The sequence below is a fragment of the Laccaria bicolor genome, genomic scaffold, assembly GCF_000143565.1.
Source record: "Laccaria bicolor S238N-H82 LACBIscaffold_2 genomic scaffold, whole genome shotgun sequence".
Taxonomy (NCBI): domain Eukaryota; kingdom Fungi; phylum Basidiomycota; class Agaricomycetes; order Agaricales; family Hydnangiaceae; genus Laccaria; species Laccaria bicolor.
In genome coordinates this window covers 1785109-1791249 of record NW_001889873.1, presented here as the reverse complement: position 1 = coordinate 1791249, position 6141 = coordinate 1785109, and positions in this window count along the sequence as shown.

Genomic DNA, 6141 nt, shown 5'->3' with positions numbered 1-6141 from the left:
TGAAAAATCGCAATGAAATGCCCAGGGTATCTATTGAAAAATCGCAATGAAATGCGCCAGGTATCCATTGAAAAATCGCAATGAAATGCCCAGGGTATCTATTGAAAAATGGCAATGAAATACCCAGGAATACATTTGAAAAATCACAATGAAATACCCAGGGATACATTTGAAAAATCGCAATGAAATGCCCAGGGTATCTATTGAAAAATCGCAATGAAATGCGCCAGGTATCCATTGAAAAATCGCAATGAAATGCCCAGGGTATCTATTGAAAAATGGCAATGAAATACCCAGGAATACATTTGAAAAATTGCAATGAAATGCGCCAGGTATCCATTCACATTTTGCAATGAAATATCCAGGGATACATTTGAAAAATCACAATGAAATGCCCAGGGTATCTATTGAAAAATCGTAATGAAATACCAAGGGTATCTATTGAAAAATCGCAATGAAATATCCAGGGCTGCATTTGAAATTTCGCAGGAAATGCGCTGGGTATCTATGGAAAATTCACTATGAAATACCCAGGCCTACATTTGAAATGCCTTTCAAAAAATCCTAAGCATTATAGATATGGCCTCTAGGCTTAAGTCTAAGTTATAGAAATGACTCTCTAGGCTTAAGTCTAGGTTATAGATAAAAGTGGTAGCCACCAGTCGAAGTCCTATATCTGTAGGTTTGACACAGGAAACGTACCGACAGCAGGCACTGACGGTTTCGAACACGCCGGAAGGGGTGAGTTCTCGATCCTACTACTTGTCAATGGGACTCAACAAAAACTACATAGAGACCCACGAATGGATATCGTGAACGTGCATGAGACCGTGACCAAAAATGTCTAATAACAGGTCTTGAATCATACACCTGGATGCGCAGCTCACATATTCCCTTGCACTCATCTTTCCGAAGCCCTCATCTCACCCCCGCCTTCCCCAACATAACCGTTCTGAACTCAAAGTGGCTTCAAAAAAGATTCTACGAGCACATCACTGATCCTGGCACACCCTCACTTGAAGCTCAAGTTGACCAACTCTAGGGAACTCTGGAATTTTAGGATGGCTACCGAATCACCACATTTGTCCATGACTTGGGCAATATCCACGGCTCATTCCTACACCTGGAACATATCTCAGTTCCGCACATACGACCACTTGATATTCTATTCAGGGATCATTTCTTCCAATGCGTGTTGAGGAACATGAAGGGTGCAGGGGAGCCAACATGGGACTACGAAGATGCCTTGGGTGATGGCGGGTTTGACTTGTCGAGGGAAGATATTTGGGGAGATGCTGAAGGCAAAGGAAGGCTCGAGGTAGAGCTTTCTGACGGACTCTTTGGACACCAGTAGTTACTAGTGTAAGGGACAGACAGTGAACGTATCCTCATACAGTACTAGTAACTTCGAGGATATCCATCAAAGGCGCACCCCCCTCTCTCTGTCAAATTTGTCAAAGATCTAGAGAGCGTGTCATTATTGCAGGATATAGTATCAGCTAAGTAGTCAAACACCACATTCAAGTCGACGTTGAAGAATCCAAAGAGGGAACAATATTCGTCAAACGAACATGCTCCGCATAGATGTCCGTCCCTCTCGTTCGCATCCGCCCGCAGAGATCAGGCTTGAGAAGCACAACAAAACAGTGATTCCCAATTCTGAGAGAGTATGTGCGTATTGCGTGGAGTAGAGGTTGTGTCCCAAGTCCAACCTTTTTGAATCTCAACTTCCCTTCACGTCATTCAAGCCCATGGAAACCCTGGCATTCCTCCTCACTGGAAACCTGAAATCAAGCACAACACCCTCAGCCGCACGCTGCGCCCACCCAGCATCGAGCACATTGATTATAACAGTGGAGGAAGGACTTTGCACAGCAACCACAGGATAGTGCTTCAATGTGTTCTGGTTACACCGGCGTACTGGTTGTGTATGAGCAATTGTGGCCTGTGAGCAAGGGGGTGGCGGAATGTGGAAAAGAGACCAACACTTGTTTTTTCTTTTTCAGAGTTCAGCTTGACACCCCCCCACCACCTACCTTCCTAATAGAGTATGTTTTTTTCACACTCATGTTTTATTTTTTTTTAATTTGTAAGATTTACGTGGAACAAGTCAACTTTTGAGTCAACTATGCACAGGTGGTTGGCCACCTTTTGCCTAAGCTAAACAAAATGGCTTTAAGATATGCACTTGTTCAAAGATGTATGGTAAGTAAGGACAAAATGAGACGGCGTTTCTTTCTGAGCATCAATGTATGATGAAAATCCTCAAAGGTAAATGGGGAGTTGAGGAATTGAGTTTCCGTTGTGTATGGGGTGGTGCGTGGAGCAAGGATTGCCACGGGGTGTAAACGGTCAAAAAAACCAACCAAAAATGCAAGAACTACGGCGGCGGGGACTCTAAATCCTTGAACAATTACCTTCGGATGCAATGTCATCCACGGAAATCCGTGTGTTGCTGCATCTCAAACTCTACTAAAACATCCAAAGTTCCAAAAGGCACATCGCTGACCACTTTAACCAGCAAATTGATGGGGGTCACTTTTTTTTTTTCAGCCTTCGGCCGGACCACCCCCCCACCTACCCTTGGTTCGGGATCCACGTCCTGCTACCCCCTTGCCTGTGAGTAGGCCTTAAGCAGGACTTGGTCATCACACACATCTGAGGGTGGGCATCTTAGATTGTAAAAAGGAAGCTCAAAATTCAACGGACGTACCTTTGTCACTAGGGCTGCGCACCGTCCGTTTGACGGGGACGGCCATCGATTGATGGGCGTAAATTTGCAACTCAAAAGTCAGAACGGGAACGGGCGGGCAAAAAACAGCCATAAACGGGTTGTACGGACGTTTGCCCACCCTTTCAATGTATAAATTTTTTTCACCGTTTTTCTTTTGTTTTTGGGTGCCTGGTAGATGTAAGAAGAGATATTAAGCACAAATAATAAAGATTTGGACCTTCAAACAGCAAATCATGAGCTCGAGGTGTGAATAGACCTTTTGCGGGGTTTCAATTGTGATGAGTCAGCACCATTCTGGTTGTATTTGGGCCCACCTGAAGACATTTAGCATTGACAGAGATATGCAAAAATTTAATAATAAAGCACTTCATATATTGTCAATAGATGGTACACTAATTGTGGGTAAAATCACAGAATGTGTCGATGACCCGTCTGACGGCCATTACGGCCGTCATGTGATGGATAAAAATGGGTGTTCAGCAAGCCCAAACGGAACGGGTAATTGTCCGTCAGACCCGTCTATGACAGGCACGGTGCGCAGCCCTATTTGTCATGAAGTTCTATGTTTGTAGTTGCAACTCCAGGCCATGTTAGATGAGGAGTGGAAAGGAGGAATCACAAGTGCCATAATTGTTCCGTATGCTTGTTGATTTAGTTGTCTAGGACGTTCACCTGTTCACTACCACCATAGGTCCAAACGTTGCCTTCTTCGCCGTGAATGTACGGTATTGTGCATGCACGCCGATCAAGGCGTTGAGAGGAAAGGGGCGAGCAGGATCTTGATCTTCTGGCGTACTTGAGTCATTCTCCTTTCTTTCATTATTTTTCTTCCACCTTCACAACTAAACCAGATTGTAAGTCCATTTTACAGCATTCATAATCAATAATATCTCACACTTGCAGACCAAATGGATGTCGAGCCATCGAATGGCTTAGCCATCCAAATCGACGTGATTCCCAGCTTGAGCTCTGACGGCAATTGGGGAAAAGATTTTCCCTACACCCCAGAAGAATCCAAGAAACTAAAAGAGCAAGTTTTCAGCTGCAAACGACCCCATAAATCCAGACAAGATTCCCTTGATCGTCTCACTCTCCTGCACGCCCAGTCCGAAAAGATCGCCTCCGTCGTCACCAGGCACCAACCACTCGATGCCGATTCATTTTTTCCACCTGGCCTCGCGACCCAAAGGGAAAGCCACTTTTGTCTGAAAACAGCACGCTAGGGAAGATGGTAGCCAATGAGGTACAGCACTGGGGTGCGACGCTGTTTGATTTCTACCATGTCCGACGTATGCACGATTTTGGTGGGTTGCAGTCGACATCGACCAGGAGTAAGTGGATGAAAGCGAGCGGAGAGGATTACGCAAAGGAGGAGTTGCAGCTTGCGGAGGAGGAGGAAGATCCGAAAGAGAGCTTCCCTTGTGATATCGCGAAGCTTGTTGAGGATGTTGAAATGAGGATCTCGAAGACGTTGAGCGAGTCTGAGGGGGAAAGAAAAAAGGAGGGATTTATTCGTCCTGTTGGTATTTTCTTTCTGCATTTTCCGCATCTTGTCTGACCTTTTTCTTTCGTTCTAGGAGCCATTCAATGCGACCTTCAATTCTTTGCCGATTCTTCAACAACGTCTTCCACTACACCTTCTGCCAACAACTCTCTATGTTCATGACCAGTTCCGTTTGCTTCAAGTTTGAGATGGCCGCTTCGAGGAACACCATCCTCAACCATGGTCTTCAAAACCCGACATAGTCCACACCTATAGCCATAATGCCTCTCCCACTGGCAGAGAGAAGATGGAAAAGGAACAAGAGAAACTGATCTCAGACTGTGAGGTCGAGGAAGCTCTTCGGAAGGGTGCTAAGCCTGAAGAACATTCTTCGGCATTAGCACTCTAGGGATGGCCTCATCCCTGGATCAACCAAACCCTGGGTATACGCAATGCACGAGCCTTCCTCTCTTCCCAGTTCTGCTGAAGAAGCCCATCTGCACCTCTCGCCTTCCCACCTGGCAGGCAAAGGGAATCACTCTTTCGCTTATCACACAGAGTGGGACATCCCACACGACCTCCTCGTCCCAGACGTCCTCTGCAGACAATGTGTCATTGACGAAGAACAGAAAATTATCGCTGCTGAAGACGACGTGGAAGGGGCAGACCCAAAATGGACCACTAAACACAGGGAAGTCATCCTCAAGGAATACGTCCAGCCTGAATTTGTGACGACCACTCACAAAGAACCAAACGTCAACATATTGAGGGAGCACAGAGAGCTCAACAGACTTGTCTATGTAGGTCCCATCCGCATCATCCGCACCACAGTTGGGTACCAGAATCTCGAGCAAGGTGGGAGCTGCGTCCACCTCTCGGAACAGGATAGGTTCAAACACCCTTCGTGCCACCGTCCGTGTCACGGCGAAACTGTCCATGCAGGGCGACGATCACCTGGACAGAGAGTCGCTTAAATACCAGGCATTTCCTGATCACTTTTTCCAGCATTGGAATGGGTATAACGTTGTCTCGCCGTTGCATGAGCCGGTACCTGTGGGTGCACTTGTGCCTCAGTATTATGGGCATCATGTTCCTGATAAGGATATCCCAGTGAGGAAGGAGAAGAGGGCGGCGGTGGTTGATGATGTTGGTCAGTCTGACATGGGTGATGTCGGTGGTGGGGAGGAGCTCTGTTATTGTAGTCCAATCATTCTCATGGAGAATTGTGGAAGTCTAATCGACGTTGACGCGCTTAATATCAACGATAAGTAAGCCCTACCAATCCAACATCTCATTATCACTCACCAGATTCATTCGTTTTAGACACGAATGCACATCATTAATTTTTCGGTTCCATCATGCAGGGTCGGTCCACCACTCTGTCGCGCCTCACAACATTCTCTTCCAGCCAGGTCCTTTGACTGAATTCCCCCTGTTCCGCATGGCCAACCAGCACCTAATCCTCGAGACAGGGTGTTCGATTTCAGGCTCATCGATTTCGGGAGGAGCAAGCTCTTTGGAAATTCTTTGGTACATGCGGGAGAGGAGTTCATTGTTGAGAGGACTATTGGAGTCCCGAGGACACGGGATGGAAATGAGATTCGTGCATTTGTAAAACTGTTTTTCTTGTAACGTTGAAGAATGCGAGCATGCCAGCATCATGGAGAAAGCAAAAGAAAGGTTGAATGGTGGTGTTGTCGAGAATAGCTTGCACAACATGGCAAACCCTCTTCTCCAACTAGTTGAAGGGGCAAGGACATCTCTAAGAAAGAGACGAAGTGGGCGTTCAGCAGGAAATTGTTGGGAGTGCCAAGGACGTTCAACAACGGCAAGCTAGAGGGAAGAGGAACTGAGAGGATGGTGAATGATTGATTTTTATTTGGTCGTTTTCCGCAAGTTCATTGCGAACATTCAATGACGTCTT